Source organism: Eulemur rufifrons, chromosome 6 (assembly GCF_041146395.1).
Source record: "Eulemur rufifrons isolate Redbay chromosome 6, OSU_ERuf_1, whole genome shotgun sequence".
NCBI lineage: Eukaryota > Metazoa > Chordata > Mammalia > Primates > Lemuridae > Eulemur > Eulemur rufifrons.
In genome coordinates this window covers 41,083,220-41,106,061 of record NC_090988.1, presented here as the reverse complement: position 1 = coordinate 41,106,061, position 22,842 = coordinate 41,083,220, and the positions used below count along the sequence as shown (strand labels likewise).

The 22,842-nt window shown below is 36.1% G+C and overlaps 1 protein-coding gene and 1 non-coding gene across 9 annotated transcripts in view; both read right to left on the bottom strand.

Moving 5' to 3' along the window:
• Positions 1 to 22,842, bottom strand: part of GRM5 (glutamate metabotropic receptor 5) — a 480,882-nt gene that overhangs the window by 259,772 nt on the left and 198,268 nt on the right. The window lies entirely within an intron of this gene.
• On the bottom strand, positions 1,177 to 1,283 carry LOC138385506 (U6 spliceosomal RNA). Its single transcript, XR_011233741.1, has one exon. It is a non-coding gene; the product is annotated as a U6 spliceosomal RNA (small nuclear RNA).

Below are 22,842 nucleotides of genomic sequence, written 5' to 3'. Positions count from 1 at the left end.
TCTTCTTTCTCCAGTTCTTTGAGTCTATTCGTTAGGTTGTCTATTTGCATGTTTTCTGTCTTTTTGATATAGGCATTTATGGATATGAATTTTCCTCTCAGGACTGCTTTAGCTGCATCCCATAGATTTTGATAAGTTGTATCTCCATTGTCATTTAATTCAAAGAAATTTTTGATTTCCATCTTGATTTCTTCTTTTATAGAATAATTATTCAGGAGAAGGTTATTTAGCTTCCATGACTTTGAGTAAGGCTGAGGGTTTCTGTTTGTGATCATTGTTACTTTTATTCCGCTGTGATCTGAGAAGATGCATGGTATAATTTCTATTTTTTTGAATTTTTGAAGGCATGATTTATGTCCTAGGACATGGTCAATCTTAGAGAATGTCCCGTGAGCTGATGAGAAGAATGTATATTCTGTGGACTTTGGGTAGAATGTCCTATAGATGTCAGCCATGCCCATTTGTTCTAGCATTCTATTGAGGTCCATTATGTCTTTGTTTATTTTCTGTTTAGAGGATCTGTCCTGTACTGTCAGTGGGGTGTTAAAGTCTCCAGCTATTACAGTATTGTTATCTATCATTTGGTTGAGATCTAGTAGGGTTTGCTTTATGAATCTAGGTGCACCTAGGTTGGGTGCATATATATTGAGTATAGTCATGGCTTCTTGATGAATTGTGCCTTTAATCAGTATGTAGTAGCCATCTTTGTCTTTTATTATTTTTGTTGGTTTGAAAGCTAAGTTATTGGAGATTAAGATTGCCACACCAGCTTTCTTTTGGTTACCATTTGCTTGAAATATCGATTTCCATCCTTTTATTTTCAGTCTAAATGCATCTTTGCAGGTTAGGTGAGTTTCTTGAAGACAGCAGATACTTGGATTGTATTTTTTTATCCATTGGGCCAGTCTATGTCTCTTGAGCGGGGAGTTCAAGCCATTCACATTTATTGAGAAAACTGATAAGTGAGACAGTTTTTTGTTCAGCTTGTTGGGTAGAACTTCATTGTGATGTTTTCTCTCCTGGGCCATTGTGGTATCTGGAATTTCATCTTTAGCTCTTGAGTAGTTTTACATTCGTGGATCTTTCTTGTGCTGATCCGTGTATAATTCTCTTTTGAGTACTTCTTGGAGGGCTGGTCTTGTCTTGGTGAATTCCCTCAACCTTTGTTTATCTGAGAAAAATATGGAACGCTTCACGAATTTGCGTGTCATCCTTGCGCAGGGGCCATGCTAATCTTCTCTGTATCGTTCCAATTTTAGTATATGTGCTGCCGAAGCGAGCACTAAAATTTATTTTTTATTATTTCTATCCTTCTCTCTCCAGCCCCACATCTTTTTTTTTTTTTTTTTTTTTTTTTTTTGAGACAGAGTCTCGCTGTGTTGCCCGGGCTAGAGTGCCGTGGCGTCAGCCTAGCTCACAGCAACCTCAAACTCATGGGCTTAAGGGATCCTCCTGCCTCAGCCTCCCAAGTAGTTGGGACTATAAGCATGTGCCACTATGACCAGCTAATTTTTTTCTATATATATATTTTAGTTGGCCAGATAATTTCTTTCTATTTTTTTAGTAGAGATGGGGTCTCGCTCTTGCTCAGGGTGGTATCGAACTGCTGACCTCAAGTGATCCGCCCACCTCGGCCTACCAGAGTGCTAGGATCACAGGCGTGAGCCACCGCTCCCAGCCCAGCCCCACATCTTTTGAAAATCAGGCATACACTCACCAATTGACTCCTTTGCAGCAAAATATTAGAAAAAAGAATTTTGGAGTTTAAAAAACTATTAGTATGATGTGATCCTGGCTTTTACAATTAGTACTCATGCAACCTTGGGTAGTAATCTGGCCTCTCTAAGTAAGCATTGACTTCTTCACCCATACAATTTTTAATTCACCAATTTGTTATTAAAACTAAAAGAAATAACATGTGTACAGTATTTAGTCAATGTCTGGCCCACACCAAGTGTCATCCCCACTACACCTGTCTTCTCACCATCCCACTTTTCTCTCCAAAAGAGAATGAAATATTTACAGGTATATCCTTTGGAGGCATGGATTCCTAAATACATACTCTAACTAGGAAATAAAGTGAACACTAAGAGAATGGCTTTTCTAAAATTGGCCCCATCAATAGTTCTTTTCCTTGAGGCACTAGACAACATAGCCTGTTACAAGGAAGGCGAAATTATCTGTATTCAGATATAAGATCTCATTTTAGAAATATACATTAATGGCGGTTGCTGCCTACAGATATGCATCACTGAAGTCAGGAAGTTTGTCAGCAAAGGTAATGCTCTGATGGCCTCAGCTGAGATCCCAAAAGTTCTCTACATCAGTGTTAAAATGCCCATAAACAACAAGATAATTAAGTATCTGTCCTGAAAATCCATTTGAAAAGAGCTGTTGTAAGTTTCTGAAAGCAAGCCATCAAAAAGAGAGATGGAAAGCACCAGATTTAGGCTTCTTTAATTCATCGGCCTCCTGTTACCTATTTAAAAGGATGTTTATAACTCCTCTTTTTTGTTCTCTACATCTTTGGAAATTTTCCTATAGCAGCCAAAAAGAAAGGGGGAGGATAAGGTAGGAGGATAAAGGGCCATGGTCTAAAATGTTTACTGCATGAGCAAGTAGCTCTTAGTTCCAGGACTAGCCTCAGACAGGGAGAGGCTCAGTTTTCAATGCCACCTCCCTCCCTAACATGTAAGCCACATCCTCAGTTTTTCTGCTTCTTCTCCAATACTATTTCACTCCCATCCTGAGCAACTCCTCCATGAATTATTTCAATGATATCCCAGCTGACCTTCCCTAGCTCTAGTCTGGTTTTCCTTTTGATCCACTTCCATATTACTCCTAAAGTGATCCTTTAGATACAAAACTTGCTTCTGCATTTCACCTGCTTGAAATCTTCCATAACTATTGCTTTCATAATAAAGTTTAGCATGGAAAATACATTACTCCAAATTTTGAACCTATGTTTCCAGAGTCTTCTCAAGTCACAGAGAAGTAGAACTTGAAAAGTCCCTTGAAATACAGGTATGAGTTGTGCAGAGGAGCAAAGGTATTAGCGTTTTCAGAGAAGACAATCATGCAAGCAAGAATGAGCAAAAAATATCTTCAAGAGATATTGTAATGGGCTTGGCATGAAAAGACTTAGACCCTTAGAATGGCTTTGGAGGATAGAGGGAACCAGATTAATCATGAGAAAATTCCAGGGCAGGAGGAAAGTTTCGCTATGACGCTGTGAAAGTAGTCGATAAGATTTGTGGTCTGCATAAGATTACTATAGCATTTGCCCATGTATCCTACTTCTCCACCATGAACTCATTTGGCCCCCTTGGAACAGACACAAGAGATAAATTTGTAGTAAATATTGGTGGTGAATGAATTACTGAATAATAGATTCCTTAATTTGCTAACTAAATTTTACTCTGAAGTAGCTTGTGCCCAACGCTGTACAGAGAAGCTCGTCTCTTTAATGCCTCTTTCATGGGAAATCATTTAAGTGGAAGTTGTTACTCCTTTTTATGAATTGAAAAGAGATGCTACCTCTCTCAGATTTTTATTTGGATTAAATAATTTACATGACTTCGTATAACATATATTTTGTGAGCAACTACTAAGTACCAGACATCAAGAACACAACAGTGAAAAAAGTAAACATAATCTTTGCTCCCATGGAATTTCTGTCATTCAATAGTTAGAAAGAGAATTAAATAAACAGATAATTTCAGCACAGGATGACTCATACTTTGAAAGGTGGCTAATTGTGTCCTAGCCACTGTGCGATGCCTTCTTGAGCTTATGATCTTATGAATAAGATGGATATTATAGAGATTAAAAATATCAAATAATATTTAATTACAAATTACATAAATGAAATTATTATAACACAGAATACTATGTGATCACGCAACAGGGATGTATTTATTTTGGGTACTAAAGGAAGACTTCATTGAGGAAATGACAATGGCAATGACATCTGATGGATGAGTAGGAATTAGCTGGCTAAAAACTAAGAAGAGCATTCAGATTAAAAGAAGAACATGTGCAGACACTCTGAGGCAGAGAAAAGATTGGCATATTTTAAGAACTTAAACAAATTCAGCTCAGCTGGTACATGGTGAGAGTGTGATAGCAGACAGGGGCTGGAATAGAATTGCCATTTTGACAATATTGATTCTTCCAATTTGTGAATGTGGTGAATCTTCCCCTTTAAGTCTTTTAAATACTTTTCAGTGATATTGAATATCCTAATCTTTTTCATTCTCCCTCTGTCTCTCTTTTTCCTTCTCAAAACTTGATATATCTTTCCTTTTTCTCCTGTCTTTTTTGAAATTTGACAAAAAGGTGCCTCAGTATGGTGGTATTTTCACCCTGAGAATGGGTAATTTATAGAGAAAAGAGGTTTACACTGGAAACTAAGAAGGGGAGAGGCTGAGAGAAGAGTGAGGGATAAAAACTTACCTATTGGTACAATGTACACTATTCTGGTGACAGGTGCATTCAAAGCCCTGACTTCAGCATTATACAATTCATCCATGTTACGAAAACATTTGTACCCCCCTTAATATTTTTGAATAAAAATATATTTAAAAAGGGGTTTATCTGGCTCATGGTTCTGAAAGCTGTACAAAAAACATGGCACCAGCATCTGCTTCTGGTGAGGGCTCCAGGGAGCTTTTACTCACAGCAGAAGAGGAAGGGGAGCAGGCACCACATGAGAGAAGGAACAAGAGAGAGAGAAGGAGGGGAGCCACGCTCTTAAAACAGCCAGCTCTTGAGCAAACTAATAGAGCAAGAACTCTCTCATCACTGTGAAAACAGCACCAAGCCATTCATGAGGAATCTGTTCCCATAGCTCTAACACCTCCCACTAGGCCCCACATCCAACATTGGGGATCAAATTTTGACATAAGATTTGGAGGGGACAAACATCCAAACTATATCACCTTCTAAAAAATGTTTTATTTATATTATTACATATGCTTGCTTTCATTTTAAGACCTTTTCTTGTTATATTACTTTTGAGCAGGATTTTGTTCTATTTTGAAGAATTCAATATCTCTTATTATGTGTTTGAAGATATTACTATGAGTTTTTTATTTTTGCTTTTCATCTCCCTGAAGAGTCTCTATGGCCTTCAAATGATCTTTTAAGTTCGTTGGTTTTGTGCTCTTTGACGTTAGAAGTTTTTCTCAGTTGTCTAGTGATGTGCAATGGTCTCTTCATATTTAATGATGGGGCATTTTTTTTTTTAAAGACTGGATACTCATTGCCTGTGGGTGGGGATCGTCTATTGTCGACTTTACATCAGGAAGTCTTGCCTGGGCTGTTCCCTGGGCCATCGCTGATGTTGGACTGGTCTCATGTCTCGGGGAAGAAGGTACTTCTCTCCTGCCTAGAAACAAAAAACTGGCTGCTTGTATTTTAGGCTCCCAAATGGATAAGAGGATTGGAGGTGTCAACATTTAGTTTGTAAAAATTTACTTATTTTCCCCTTTCAGTGCAGTGCCTTGCCTCTAAATTGGCCTTGGACCTTTTAATCCAGATATCCTTCTTTTAGCCTGTACTCTAAATTTCAATTTATTGGCCAGTTAGATGAGATTCTGGGGATATTCAATGCCTAAACAAAGTTTTAATTACTTTTGCTTTTTATAGTCTTACCATCTTTCTGGCTTCCAGATGTAACTGCCATCACAAATTTCTGAGCTTTTGGAAGGTTCCATACTGCATATTAGATGGCTTCAAGGCTGAAAATTTAGCTTTCTCTACAAATTAGTTACGACTTCTCTATTTTAAAATTTGTGTTGTTTTCATGTCTTCTTCCATTCTTTTTACCTTTTTATAATTTAAGGAAAAAACATTTCTTTATTCAGGATGGAGGCATTCAGGAAAAAATGGATTAAATGCCAGTGTTCAATCTGCCTTCATTATTTGGAAGTTGTTTTGATTGGCTTTTATGGGCTTCACAGAATACTCTGGTTGTAGAGAAGGACTGAGGATATTAGCAGTCTTTGATGAACATATCAGAAACTGCAGGGCTAGACTGCATGGAAAAATCCTTTCGTATGTTTGGATCACTATATTAATTGCCCTCCACCACACCAACGCACACACAAGCAGTAGAGTTTATTTAGAAAGCTCTAAATTATTAATCAGAATCTACATGTGTGGATGTGTGTGTGGATGTGTAAGTATATGTATATGTTAAACTGAGCATTCTTAACTCCCATCATCTGTTATGAGTCATATACTTGTATTGCATGTTCATTTCCAGAGTTACGTATACTACATCCATAGTCATATGTATAAACCCAAACATGTATTTAATCTTAGAGATATAACACAGCTGAGTTAATACACATGAGCTCACTTCTGACCAAGAATGCCACCTGAAACTAAGTACTCTGCACAAATTCATAGTGCCTCAGTTCTGATGTGTTTTCTTTTTTCTTATGTTCTCATGCACAACTTTTATTTTTATTGCCTACCTGTTGGCTATTCAATTTATGCTCTGGATTGTACAAGTTATTTCAATTAATGGGATAAAGATCAACTAAGCTGGATCTTATGTCCTTTAAGATTTTTTTTTTCTTAATTACTGCCAAGTTTCTTCTTCCTTGATTTACACTGTTTCTGTGAACGCCGCCCAAGCAAGGTGGAAAGGATTTTGCTCTTTCATTCATGTTATCAGCTGCTTTCAGTTTTTCCTCCAGAGGCACTACATTCGCATGAGCCCAATCCGTTCATGAAGACCAGAGGCTGTCTACCTGCCCCAGTAAGTCCTGCCTCTCTGTCATCTTAATTATATTAATTGAGAAATGAGTTATGTCTTAAATCAACAAATCAACATTTTCTATGACTTTTATCAAGATGAGGGAATAGAGATAATTCGACATACAGCTGTGGGCCTCTCTCATAATACCTCAATGATGCTTGTGAGAGATTGACAACACAAGTCACAAGTGGGTCATACCGAATGTTAGACATTTGAAAAGCTGCTTTGTGTTTTAAATATGAATGAATCACTCAAAATATGAAAGTGGAAAGACAAACTGGACTCAAATGATTGCCGCTTTTGGAATTAAGATAAATTAGGGCAAATGCCAGCTCTAACCGTAAGAGAAATTATCACTATATATTTTTGAAGGAACACTGAAAGAAATTAAGGTGGTGGATTTTAGTGCAAATAATGTTACATATTTTCTTTAATATTTCTAGTCATCCTTATTTTAATTTACCTGTTAACATACCTCATGCTCAAACACTGTTATAAACACTAATTAAACTCTACATTCTGAGTTAGAAACAAAATACATTAAATTTTTTGGACAGTTACTGAGTTATGTAAGAAGAAATAATTACTTTTATATAAAAGAAAAGAGTGAGTCTCACATTAGGTGTCAAGGTGATTTTTAAAGTCATCACTTCTCCCTCTGGAATAATATCTTCACAGGTTTATGCACAACTAGGGAATGCCTTGAATGGTCATTCACAAACACCATTACAGCTACAAAATGACTTAGGGCCAACAGCTTTGGCAATTCAATCTTATAATTTGCCATTTTTTTTTTGGGCAAAACAAATTACCATATGAGAAAGAGTACAATATAATGATTTAATATAAGAAAGAGTATTTTACTTCCAAAAATAAAAAAAAAAAAAAGATTATTTCTTCACTGTACTTATCAGACTTTAAAACTAGATATTTCCTATTTATTTTTTATTTTTCTTAGACCTCAATCTCCATAAGGACAAGGATACCTCAGTCTTTTTTGCTACATTATATTAGGGTGTAGTGCCTACAGCACAGTAAACACCAAACTGGTAGTTTTGAAGGAATAAATGAATGAAAAAAATTCTTTTTAAAGTAAGGGCAGTCAGCAACGACAAACACACAGACACACACATATATATATATGTACAGATAATTATATGTACATATGATTCTTTTTATGTATTTATTCTCATTTCACTTTGGACCTACGAAAATTTCATTAAAGCCTTCTAAAGGCCTATAGACCTGCATTTGGGAGCCACTAGTCTAATGTGTATAATGTGTATTTGGGTGACTAATGTCTATTTTCAAACATCTGGACATATTATCACTGGTGACTATCACGCATTTATTGGACAAGGAGAACTAAATGGCATAATGCCCATAAAGGCATTTTGTAATCTTTAAAGCACTAGATAAATATAAGGAATTGGTACTGTTACAGTTATGATATTGTCTAAAAATGCACAGTAACAAAAATCTCCATTGCCTACTTGAAAATCATAAGATTATGTAGATGTTTAGAAATAAAATTTTCTCCCAGGAGGCTTAACCACCAGTTTTTTCAATTGTTTGATAACATAGGCAAGCCTGCTATAGAAACTGCAAAAATGTAAACATGGAAGTGTCAGGCTATAATAATCTTTTGAGATACCATATTAAATGTAAATACATATTAAAAGTTTTTTGGCGTATCATTAGAGCTAAGATTCTTTGTAGGAGTGAGAGGTTTATTTGTAATGGATTTTTTTTTTTTTTAAGCAACACTCTCTTCTCAGGCTGCATAAGCTATTTGTACAAATCACAAATATCTGGGTTTTTTGCTTGAGAAATGAGGACATCTGAACACCAAAACAAAGAAACCTCTATGTAAATAACCAATGAGCTAAGGGCAGTGTCATTCACATCTACTTCAATACAGTCTACGCCTGTAATCCCAGCACTTTGGGATACTAAGGAGGGAGGATTACCTGAGACTCCGTCTCTACAAAAAAATTTAGCAAAAAAAAAAAAAAATTAGCCAGGCATGGTAGCACGTGCCTATAGTCGCAGTTACATAAAATTTTAAATTTTACATATGAAAATATAAGGCATCATTGTTATTTCAGTGGAAAAGGGTGATTTATTTAATAGGTCATGCAGACACATCTGAACATCTACCTCAAAGAAAATAACGCTGGACCTCTAACTGCACAGATTTTAATTAAAAAAAAATTCTAGTTGGATTAAATGAGTAAAGGTACAAAACAAGCAAACAAAAGTCTCCTGATTCTCAGAGAAACCTTTTTGATCAAGGAAGAAAATCCATAAACCATAAAATTTTAAAAATATATATTTGATTATGTACATAAAAAGAATGGCAAAGTTTAACATAATTAGAGTCGATAAATCAAGTATATATTGGGTAAAAATGTGTGTTTCGATGATTATAAAACCAAGGAGAAATGTAAGAAAGAGAACCCTCATATTCATATTGGGGGGAGGAGGAGTAGAGGAGAGAGGAAGAGAGGGAGAAAAAGAAAGAGGAAAGAAAAAAAAAGGAGACAATAGAAAGGAAAAATAAAAGAGATAATGGAAAAATTAGGAAACATTCATTCATATAGTGTCTACTTATAGCAATACTACATGATAAAAAGGATGACTGGGCACATTGCAAAGCCTCAAAGAGGAAAAAACAAATATTAATAAAAATAAAATTTTGATTTTGGGATTTGATTTTGATTATATCAATATAGTATCTTTAAAAACATACTAAAAATAAACAAGTAAAATACCATTTGGGTGATGAACACACCAAAAGCCCCGATTTAAGCATTATAAAATGTATCTATTTAACAAAAACATTTGTACCCCCCTTAATATTTTGAAATAAAAAAAAAGTAAGAAAACAGACTGTGGATCCAAAAGAAGTTAAATTTAGAGAATCTGTAAAAATCATCTTGAAAAAATAAAAATTTGTATCATGGCTTGAGAAGACATTGGAAGACAATAAAGCTTTAAAGTGTCCCGAACTCAGTGCCCAGGGCTGCCAAGATTCCACATATGAATGACGGACTTGTAGGGAAACAACTACACGTGGGCCAGCACTAAAACTTTCAGGAATTGAGGAGGATCTCACACAGGGCTTCCAGGAGCCAGTTGAATGCCCATGAAGCCTATTAAGAAAGGGTTCCTTTTCTAAAACACCATTATTGACATACCACACAATTCCCACCAGTAAATCCTCCACTTCGGTGGCTTTTAGTGTATTCCCAAATCCTTCCTTTATGACAGTGCAGTTACTATCCATGTTTCACACTGTCGCCCTTTCCTATGTTTGGGCCAGCTAACCTTGATGTGCACAGGTGTAGGCAGAGCAGCCAGGGTGCTCAAGACACCCTGAGGTCCTTGGTCTATAGGGGGGCGGAGCTCCCATCATAGAGCCCTTGAAACGGTGTTATGTAAACCACAGTGTGACACAGCCCAGTATAAAGGGAGAGACCACAAGGAGTCCAGTGTTTACTCACATTCCTGGACGGGTGACAGGGAGAGCTGGGCAGGAGGATCTGGAAGAACAGCCTCTTCAAATCCATATTCAGATCCTCTCAAGGTGCCCTGAGGTCTCCAGAAAGGAGGCTGGGTGAGTTAGTGGGTGGGGAGGGGGACTGATGGGGTCAGGGCTGGGAAAGGGGATGGGTTGCAATTGGGGAGGGGAAGAGGGCCCGGGGGGGGGGGTGGTGGTGTGGAGGGAAGGTGGGTATTGGGAACCTGGGAAGAGGAGGAGGAGGAAGGGATCTGGGAAAGTATTAGGGTCAAACGAAGTCCTTGAGGAGTGGGATGAGGGCTTAGGGACAGGTCAGGGTATGAGCAGGTTTGCTGAAAGCAATCAGAAAGGGGCAGGTGAGTGGGACCCTCAGGATAATTTGGAGGGGAACAGAGCTCTGTCTTCCTCCAGACCTTACTCCTGTGTGGTCCTTGCTCTAGCAACCAGATACTTTATACTCCCTGTGGACCAATCAACTGCCTGCCCTTGGAGCATCACAACGGGCACCTTGCGTGACCTCACCCCATTCTGAGGACACCGCCCCACCCCAGCCTCACCAGGTGCTGTCCCAGGGACAGACTCTCTCTGGAACCTTTCCTGACCTTCTGATTTCTCATCCTCCCCAACCCAGCTCCCCTGTCCCGGTTTCTGGGCCTTTCCTTCCTTCCCGAACTTCCAAGGGTTCCCATGGTCAGTCTTGGCTGAAAAACCTAGAAAGTGAATGATGACAGAACCTCAGGAAGGACCCAACACACAAGCAGAGTGGGAGTTTTCACACCCCTCCTTCAACAATTCATGTAATAAGCAACAAAACACCAGGAACATGTGGAAGATTCTAATAGAAAACAACCTCAACTATATTTGTTTATTATCTATCTAACATCTTTCTATCTGTGCAGCAACTGTTCAAGATGCAGGAATTTTAAGCACCTATGGTACATTTACAAAGTTTAACTCTATTTTTTTTCCATAAAACAAATCTCAGTATATTTCAGAGGAATAAAATCACACTGCATGTTTCTGATAATGTAATTCTGCTAGAAGTTAATAATAAAAAGCTACCTAAAAATTCCCATTGGGTTGGAAAACCAGAAGTATTGTTTTGAGTGAAAAATAAATGTAAGAAAAAATCAAAAATAAAAATAAACAAATAATAAATAAATAAAGTGTCCCGAACTAATGACTGGACCATTTCTAATCAACATTCACCTTCTTAGTTGGCAAGTCTAATAATACAAGTTCAGAGTACTGAAAAACTAAATCTATTTTCTTTCCCTTTTAAAGGAACCAAAACCTATTATGAAGGCTTCCTTTAAAATAGCACAAACATGTATCCAAGTATGTCTATGGTCTTCCTTGTCTCATCACTTTACTAATCATTTGACATTTCCCATAGCTAGTGATTGAATGCATGGATAAGCCTCATAGAAAGAACTCATTTCTTCACTGATGTGTTTTGTAAAGGCCAGAAGCTCACCATTCTGTACTAAAAGCTATGAAGTAGACCTTTCTCATAAAATCATGGGGAGTTTGTTATAGGGAATTATCTCTGCTCTCCACTAGCAGACTTTTGGTTGGCTTCCTTGCAGAGCAACATGCATTCAGTCTGCTTTTCTACACTTAGAGCCTGAGAAATTTGTCTTTTACTTAGATTGATCGACGTTGAAGAGAACCTTTTTCTATATAACTGCCACACTTGTTTTTTTTTTTTCTCTGCAGTTTCAGCCATTCTCAAATATTTACAATGCATTAAATATGAAAAGCATGAATATTAACAAACTTTTGCCCATGTTTTCAAAGAGTTCATATTCTAGTGAGGAAGAGAAAGAGGAAACAGAAAAATAAAAATTAAAAGGGGCTTTAAGAGGTCTGGGAAAGTCCTAGTGGAGTTCAGGAAGTCTTCAAAACTGTCAGAAAACGTGTTGCCTAATAAACCTAATTTTGTAGGTAAAAGACAGGGAAATCATTCCAGGAAGAAAAGAGTGTAATCGATACTGTAAGCTTGGTAAGTTTGGAGAGTTATAAGAATTTTGATATAGAAGAAGTGAAGACTTGGTAGAGGTGGAGGGTGTAGAAATCTCTCGGTTCTGATATTCAGCTGACAATCATCAGTATGAATTTACCTGCTTGTTATAATTTGCATCTGTTCTGATTGGACTGATGTCTTACCAGTTGTTAAATATTTTAAATCTTATCTCTGAGTGTAATGGGAAATGACTGGCAGATTTGGTCCATATTTTATAAGGGAGTATATGCCACATTATGGATTTGAATATGATGGCAAAAGAGAGTCAACTAAGATTATCATACAGAAGGATGACACAATTAAATTTGTTTTTTAGAAAAAAATAACTCTTAGGAAAATGAGGAAGATGGGTAAAGAGGAAAATAAAGAAGTGATTTTTAATCCATGTCATCAGTCCAATTTAACAAATGAGAAGAGTAAAAATAACTGTATTAGAAGGGACTAATAGCGACACCTGAAGAGTACATTCCTTATTAAATTTAGCACACTCTTTTATTTTAGGTAAAATCAAATCACTCAGGGTTGAATAAGGAGGTATTTCAGATGCATTGTCTGTTCCAATTGCTTTGAACATTATGTTCCAGGATGCTAAAGTCAAAACAGGCTCCTTTGTTCTTGGTCTCCACTGAGAAACATAGCACTCAAGCCTGCACTCCTCTGTTTAACTAACACTCCTATGACTATCTAATGTCATAATTTTATCAGAAGCCCTTCAATCTCAAAAATACTTGAAAAAAAGTGGAGCTTATGTGCATATCATGACTGCTTCTGAATAAATATTGAAAGCATAAGTCTTAATACTGTTGGGTAGGTAAGCAGGGCCATCTTTACAAATGAAAAAACTCTGAGATCAGAAGTCAGCAATTTTTTTCTGTAAAGGCTAAGATAGTAAATAATTAAGACTTTAAAGGACATATATGGTCTCTGCTATTAATACTCAACTTTGCTGTTATAGTCCCAAAGCAGCCATAGACATTCTGTGAATGACTGTGGCTGTGTTCTAATAAAACTTTATATACAAAAACAGAAAGTGCACTGGATTCGGCCAGGGACCTTAGATTACCAGCTGCTGCTTTAGAATGACTTATCACAGTGCCCTCCAACTAACAGAAATATATATATATACACACACATATGCTGCATATGTGTGTGTATATATAGTTTATATCTGTGAATTCCATGAAATCATATCAGTCTTCTAGAAAAATAATAGAACAGCAGATGTCTTTCACCTGGTTTCACTACAGAATAATATATTTGCCTTTGTCTCTCCTCAGATATTTATACACACTTACAAAGCAACCTAAATTTTTTCTATTTACTAAAAATTAAAATTTTATCAGTGTTCCCAGAAAAATAGCACAGTTTGAATAGTCCATCTAATCATTTCAATTTTCTGGTTTACAGAAAATTGTCTGGGTTTTATTAATTTTTTTAAAAGTAACTTGGACAATCCAACTTCCTGTATTTTTCTTTATTAGAAATTGTCTTTGTAATAGAAAAATTATATTAATATTTTATATGATAAGGATCAAATTTATTACTGAAATTGAGAATTATCGAAGATCCTGAGACAGTTTACCAGAGCAGTTAAGGGTACAGATTACCTTCAAATGTCCTCACCGTCACTTACTGTCTATGTGATTTTGAGCAAATTCGTTGTCTATTCTTTAGTTTCCTCAACATAAAATGAGGTTAATAAAAATATCTTCAAATAGGATTGCTATAAAAAGTCAATAAATTAATACATGGATACCAACCACTTAGAACAGTGCTTGCTAAACAAAGATCATTCCATAAATACTTGTTATTATCATCCAGATATTTTAAAACTTTTATCTAAACAAATTTTAAAAGTACAATCAGTCCCAAAGCCAGCAGGACACTTGAGGATGCAGATGCCTTTAAAGCACAAGCTTTAGTGTTGGAAGAGGCCTTCAAAGTCATGGGTTGGTTTCATCCTTCACATAGGAATACTTCTCTGTCCAATAACATCAAGGCACTCTGTTCTACTAGTGGGCATTCCCAGTTGTCAGACCCGTAGCACCTTCCAACTCTGGTAAGTTGAGTTGCCATTGATAAGTAATGTCTCTGAGCTTCAAATTCTTCATCTATAAAGTTGAGTTAATATTACTCACTTCAGAAGTGACTTGTGAGAGATAAAAGAAATATCTCACTCTACATTTCAGGGGTGTTTGAGAGGGATTTTCACTCTCCAAGAGAGAAAACCATGAAAGGAAAACACCCGGCTTCTCTCCACCACCTCCCTCCTTTCTCTCTTAGGGACTTACCTGTCTGGTAATACTGAAGAAGGGGTTGGACATGTGTAACTCAATCTATTCTTTTGATAGAGCAGTCTTTTCTCTGAACCTAAGAGTTTTTGGTTGTCATGCTGAAAGTGATCTACTAAAGCAGGAAAGTCCTGTGATTGTCCAGCCCTGCCTGGAACTCTGGGGTGGGAGGACAGTGTTAGGAAGTCCATTTGGTCACAGATCAAAGACTTGGTTTCCAATTAGCTAATGTACATTAAATTCATGGCTGCTTTCTACCAGTTATTAATTCAAGAACAGAGCTGTTGTTCAAGTAACCTTAAAATTCTGACTGTGAAAATTCACTGCAATATTTTATGTGACAGTACATGTACAAATGTTAAATTTGCTGTTATTTTAGGAACATTTTTCATCCTAATGTAACCAAATCTTCCTCTTCTCATTGTTTGTAACACATAGAGTAATATTTTAAAAATATAATATATGAAACCACTTATTAGGAGTATAGTTTTCCTGGTTCTCCAATCTGCACTGACAACTTCTCAACCCACTGCCACCCCCCTGTACACACACACACACACACACACACACGCTTCCTTCTTCACCTGCTTCTAAATTTACAAAGAAAAGAGAGGCCATCAAGTGATTTTTCTATTTTTAAAGCTTTAAAATATACCTGCTCCATCATGTTTTTCTAATTTATATTCCAATTCTGGAGTTGACCTCAGCTTGTTTCCTCCACCTGTGCTTTAAATGACACCCATTCTCACATTTTTAGGGATTTTATACTATTAATTGCTTCCTCTTCATTAAGTAAATCCCCTATCCTACCTGGATCCCAAAATTAAACAACCAATTAAACAAACCAACCATTGGGACTAAACTTTATGTGCAATATGCAAATATTCTGAGTCATAAAAGAAGAAAATGTCTAAAAATCTCTAGAGGTTGATCCACTCATATATTAATGGGCACTTGGATTGTCTCCACATCTTTGTGATTGTGAATTGTGCTGCTATAAACATCTTTTTAACAACCTGGATGGAACTGGATACCATTCTTCTAAGTGAAGTATCACAAGTATGGAAAAACAAACACCACATGTACTCAATACTAAATTAGAACTAATTGATCAACCCTTACATGAACATATGGAAGTAAAACTCAATGAAAATCAAGCAGGTGGGAAGAGGAAGTGGAGATTGGTAAATTCACACTTAACGTATACAATGCACACTGTCTGGGTGAAGGGCACACTTATAACTTTGACTGAAACTATACAAAAGCAAATTATGTAATCAAAATATGTGTACCCCCATAATATTCTGAAATAAAAAAATAGAGTTTGGTATTGTCAAAATATCATAAAGAGTCAAAATTAAATGACAAGAGTAAAAATATTTTCAACACATGTCAATGAACTACTTTCTTTAGTTTATAAATAGTTTTTATAAATCAATAAGAAAAAAATAAACAGAAAAAATAGACTAAGTGCAGGAATAGGTAGCTTGCAGAAAATAGAGATATATACTACTTATTTGATATATGAAAAGATGTACAATTTCATTCATAAGTAAAACACTACAAATTAAAATATTATGGCATTTTCAATTATAAGATTATCAAATAACAAATAATTTAATAGTACCCTGTGTTGATAAAAATATAGAAATATAAGTACTTTTCATTGTATAGCATTGCTAATCATTTAAAAAATTTTTATGATAAATTATATATTTAGAAAGAAATATTATAGAAATATTGTGTTAAGCAATCTCTCTCTTGACCTCATTTTCCCTCAAGATACACAGGTCACCCTTGAACAATGCTGGGACTAGGGCCAACAACATCCCATGGAGTCAAAAATCCACCTATAATCTTTGGCTGCCCCAAAGTTTAACTGCTAAAGGCCTACTGTTGACTGGAAGACTTAAAATAAAATAAACAGTCAATTAACATATTGTGTACATTATATGTATTATGATATATACTGTATTCTTACAAAAAAGTAAGCTAAAGAAAGGAAAATGTTATTAAGAAAATCATAAGGAAGAGAAAATACATTTACTATTAATGAAATAGAAATAGATCATCATAAAGGTCTTCATCCTTGCCAGCTTCACATTGATGAGGCTGAAGAGAAGCAGGAAGAGAAGGGGTTGGTCTTGTGTCTCGGGGGTGGCAGAGGCAGGAGAGGTAGAGTACGTGGAAGGCGAAGCAAGAGAGGCAGGCATACTTGGTGTTACATATGGAAATATGTGGTAATTTCTGTCTATTTTGCTTTTTCATTTCTCTAAAAAATTTTCTGTATGGCATCAATCCTTCTTCTACCACTTGCTTTAGTTTCTATGTCCATATGACAGAAGAGTCCATGTCATAAAAGAAGTAAAAAGCAGACTTGAATAATTGGACCCTTCTGCTCGATTGTCTAGTGTTAATTTGTTTTCTGGAACTGCTTCTTCTATATCCTCTTCCTCATCATTTAGCACTGGTTTGGAGACACTTATCGATATCTTCTGTTAATTCTTCTGGTGTGGTGTCTATTAGCTCTTGAATTCTCCAAGATTGAAATTTTGAAAATCTTCACCCACCTCCACCTTTTTTGTCATATTCATAATCTCTTTCATAATTTCCTTGATTGGCTCCATCATAAATCCTGTAAAGTCATGGCAAAACATCTGGGCACAATTTTCTTCATCAGGAATTTATTGTTTTGGGCTTGATGGCTTTCATAGGGCTTTTTCTATAACAATGATGGCATCTTCAATGGTGTAAATTCTTCTAGAATTTCATGATGTCCTTTCTATTGGGGTTCTCTTCCATAGCCCTGACAGTTCTTTTCAAAGAATACTTCATGTAATGAACCTTTAAGGTCCTTATGACCACAGATCGAGAGGCTAAATTAGAGACATTGTGTTTGGGGGCACATAGACACTTTAGGTGTTGAATTCATTGCATTCTGGGTGGTCAGAGGCATTGTTCAATATTAAAACAACTTTAAAAGTTAGTCACCTCTGAGAAGGCACTTCCTGAATTCAGGGTCAAAGCACTGATAGAACCTATCCAAAAAAAGAGTTCTCGTTGTCCAGGCCTTCTTGCTGTACGACTGAAAGATGGGTAGCTGATGTTTATTTTTTTCCCTCCAAAGCTCCAGGGTTAGCAGCTTTATGGATAAGGGCAGTTCTAATCATAAACCCAACTTCATTTTCACAAAACAGTAGAGTTAGCCTATCCCTTACTGCCTTAAATCCTGGTGCTCACTTCTCTCCCTTACTAATAAATGTCCTTTGTGGTATTTTTTTTCTGAATAGGTCACTTTTTTCTGCATTAAAAACTTGTTTAAGTAGATATCCTTTCTCCTCAGTGATTTTCTTAATGGCATCTGGGAACTCTTCTAAGTTTCTTATTGGTCAGCAGAATCTGATTCTCCTATTATTTTGACATTTTTTTAAGCCAAACCTTTTTCTAAAATTATCAAACCATCCTTTACTGGCATTAAATCTCCAGCTTTAGATCCTTCACCTTCCTTTTGCTTAAGTTGTAATATGATGACTTCACTTTTTCTTGAATCACATCGGAGTCCATAGGTATATTTTTTTCTAATAGCAATTCTGTACCCATGTAAAAGCTGAATTTTCAATAGGAGATAAAAGGTATTTTGCAAAAAGTGCAAGGTTGTAATGCCTGCTGGTGTAGCTGCAGCAATAGACTCACAAATTTCATTTCCTTTTTCTTTTTTCTTACAACAGTATTTATGTTGGATTCATTTATCTTGAAATGGTAGGCAGCTGTAGCAGTAGACCTTAATCTATACTACATATTAAGAAATTCAACTTTTTCTTGTGATGTCATGACTTTTTCTACTTTTTGAGAGCACTTCCAGCATCACTAGTGGCACTTCATGAGTCTCATGGTGTTATTCAAGGTTTACAGCATTGCATTAAACACTAGGAAAAATATGGAAAAACCATGAGAGATCACTTTTTACTGCAATGTGTAATTTACTGGCGAGACAAACTGCTCAGAAGGAGATGATTAGCTTTACGCAGCATTTTAAGTGGATTTTTGCAACACTTAAGCTCACTGCAATAGGAACAAGAGGTGACTTCAAAATTATTACAGCAGGAGAGTATGTACTATAGTTAATTTTATGCAGATTTAATACTACATTTTTATGTTTGTTTATATTTCTTTTAATTCTGAATGATGCCATGTATGGTCTGTGTTTGTGTATATATGTTTTGATAAATTTTAATTTTTTATAATAGATGTGTGTATATTTTATGGTAGTAAATGATAAAATAGATTAGTATCTACATATATTTTATGCATTCATGACATAACTATTTTTTTCTTATTTTTTTTTTTCCCAACTGCAGATTAATTAGGATGTAAAGCTAATTATCTTTTTGTGCTCTGTCAACTCTTTTCCTTTTTTTTTTCCTTTTTTTTTTTTTTTATTTCACAGAATCAAAGAGTCTAACAGTATATCTTGTTAGATACAGTATGTCCTCATAATGTATACATTATTTCTTGTACAATGATATGAAATAATATGGGAAATATTCATGATAAATTATTAAGTGAACAGTGCAAGTTAAAAACAATAGTTTCATATTTTTTTTCCCCACCCCTCCTTTCCCGAGTCAGCACCTTCAAGTGTTACCACTCCCCAAACGGTGCGCAATGCACTCATTGTGTAGGCATACCCCCATCCCCTCCCCCACCCCCCACCTCAGTCTGATGTCCCAATTGGTGTCGTTTCCAGATTTGTATTTAGGTGATGATCAAGGAAACCAATTTTCTGGTGAGTACATGTGATGCTTGTTTTTCCATTCTTGGGATACTTCACTTAATATAATGGGTTCCAGCTCTCTCCAGGAGAACCATAGAGATGTTGTATCTTCATCATTCCTTATAGCTGAGTAGTATTCCATGGTATACATATACCACAGCTTACTAATCCAATCATGTATTGATGGGCATTTGGGTTGTTTCCACATCTTTGCTATTGTGAATTGTGCTGCTATAAACATTTGGGTACACGTGCCTTTGTTACAGAATGACCTTTTTTCCTTTGGGTATATGCCCAGTAATGGGATTGCTGGGTCAAATGGCAGGTCTACTTGAATCTGTTTAAGATACCTCCATAATGCTTTCCACAGAGGTTGCACTAGTTTGCAGTCCCACCAGCAGTGTATTAGTGTTCCTGTCTCTCCACACCCACACCAACATGTGTTGTTTTGGGTTTTTTTGATAAAGGCCATTCTCACTGGGGTTAAGTGATATCTCATTGTGGTTTTGATTTGCATTTCCCTGATGATTAGAGATGTTGAACACTTTTTCATATGTTTGTTAGCCATTTTTATATCTTCTTTTGAAAAATTTCTATTCATGTCCTTTGCCCACTTTTTGATAGGGTTGCTTGATTTTTTCTTGCTGATTTTCCTGAGTTCTAAATAGATTCTTGTTATCAGTCCTTTATCTGATGTGTAGTATGCAAAAATTTTTTCCCATTCTGTAGGTGGTCTGTTTATTCTCTGGACTGTTTCTTTGGCTGTGCAGAAGCTTTTTAATTTAATCATGTCCCATTCATTTATTTTTGTTGCTGCTGTGATTGCCTTGGGGGTCTTCTTCATAAATTCTTTGCCTAGGCCAATGTCTGTAAGAGTCTTTCCTACATTTTCTTCTAGAATTCTGATTGTATCACGCCTAAGGTTTAAAGTCTGTTATCCACCGTGATTTGATTTTTGTGAGAGGTGAAAGCTGTGGGTCCTGTTTCAGTCTTCTACAAGTGGCTAACCAATTCTCCCAGCACCATTTGTTGAATAGGGATTCTTGTCCCCAGAGTATATTCTTTCCCGCTTTGTCGAAAATTAGGTGACTATATGAGGATGGTTCTATATTTGGATTTTCTGTTGTGTTCCACTGGTCTGTGTCCCTGCACTTGTGCCAATACCAGGCTGTTTTAAGAACCACGGCCTTGTAGTATAGTTTGAGGTCTGGCAAATTAATACCTCCCATTTTGTTTTTGTTGCTTAAAATTGCTTTTGCTATACGGGGTCTTCTTTGATTCCATACAAAGTGTATAATTATTTTCTCTATGTCTGTAAAGAATGATGTTGGTAATTTAATAGGGATTGCATTGAATCTGTAGATCACTTTGGGTAGTATAGACATTTTAACAATGTTGATTCTTCCGATCCACGAGCATGGTATATTTTTCCATCTATTTGCAAGTTCTGCTATTTCTTTTCTCAGTGTTTCATAGTTTTCCTTATAGAGGTCCTTTACCTCTTTAGTTAGATATATACCTAGATATTTTATTTTCTTTGTTGCTATTTTGAAGGGTATTGAGTCTTTAATTTGGTTTTCCGATTGACTGTTATTGGCATATATAAATGCCTCTGATTTGTGTATATTAATTTTGTAGCCTGAGACTTTGCTGTATTCGTTAATCAATTCCAGGAGTCTCTTGGTTGAATCCTGGGGGTTTTCCAGATATAACATCATATCATCATTTTCTTATTTTTTTGATATTTCTAGGCTACATAGTTTATCTGGGAGTTTTTTGAAAATGTCAAAAATCTCCAAAAAATTTTTCAATATGTTTATTGAAAAAAATTCACATATAGGTGGACCTGCACAGTTCAAGCTCATATTGTTCAAGAGCCAATTATAGTTTTATCATTCTCCATTCCTTATTAGTTTAGCTTCCCAAAACACTGGCTTATGTGCCATGGGTTCATTTTCTCACCTCCTACTCACTTCCTACCCACCTCATTACTAATCTGCATTTATTCCTTTTCTAAATTTATTCCTTTCTTAATCACTAATTCTCTCCACCCCAATAAATCCAAAAGACCCATTCTGTATTATTTTCACTTGATCTCCTAAAATCAGTCGACACCAGTGGCCTCTCCTTTAAACGTTCTGTTCCATTGGTTGGGTGACACAACATTATCTTGGTTTTCCTCCTACATCTCTGGATTTGCCTTTTCTCTTATTTCCTTTGTACAATCCATCTTTTTTCCAACCAGCAAATGTTGAAGTCCCTCAAAAATAACTTCTTAGACTTCCTCTCTCTTACTGCTAAACAAGCACATCTTTGGTTAATAGACAGATTATTCTGATGATTCACTCAGTTCTATTTATAGCCTATATATCTCTTCTGGGCTCCAGACTTACATATTCTCCTGCCTACTTGATTATTTTTATCTTTGAAGTGCACATGAAGTCAATTTATCCAAAACTGAACTCATGATCTGCTCTCTACCTCATGCCTGATTTTTTCCCAATGATCTCAGTAAAAGTACCATCATTAATATTGTTACACAACATAAAGATCCAGAAGTCATCCTTGACATCTTCCCCACACTCTTCCACAATATTCCATCAGCAGCACCTACAGCTTTTTCATTAGTAAGTAGCTCTTAGTCTGCCACCTTTTCACCATGTACATTGCCTTATTCTACAATCATATCATTTATGTGAGGAGTACCAGTTCTCCTATACCCACCTTACCTCTTCTAATCCATAATTCCATATTCCAGGATTATCCTTTGGAAATTCATATTTATCATATTTTCATCCCCACAAAATATCCAATCATTTGCTTATACAAGAATAAATATCAGCATCTTATGAGCCCAAAATGCTGTCTCTGAGGCTCTTCTTCAAACTTCTTTTACATATGCTTCTCTTTCTCTCCGTGCTCAACCCATATGGTTCAGAGAGTTTTGCATATGGTTGCATCTAAACAACTGGCTATTTGTAGACTGAACCTTATGCAGTTAGTCTGGTCTTCTCAACTCAAATAGATAAGCAGGAGACAAACTCCACTCTAAGTGGGACACAGTTTGGCTGCGTTTGATGAAATGTGTAACGCAATTTGATGAATGTGTAATGCAAATGCATACCAAACATCTCAATAATTTTCAAAACTTTTTACTAGGTTTCCTTTATTTTCCAAGAATAACCCAAAACAATGGAAACAAAAATAAAGCAAAATTAAACAGAGTTTACCACAAGTGTTGAACCATTTATGTAGCTAAAAGATTTCACTGTTTGTGATACTTAAAATGGATGTGTGGTGTGTGACTTTGTCTAGTCCCTTAACCTCCCTAAGTTTCAATTTTCTTTCCTATAAAATGGGTATATCATCAAACTCAAGACATCTCAAACTTGACATATCCAATATTATTAAAAGCACTGAGTCAGTCTCTCTCTCTCTCTTTCTCTCTCCCCCCTCCCT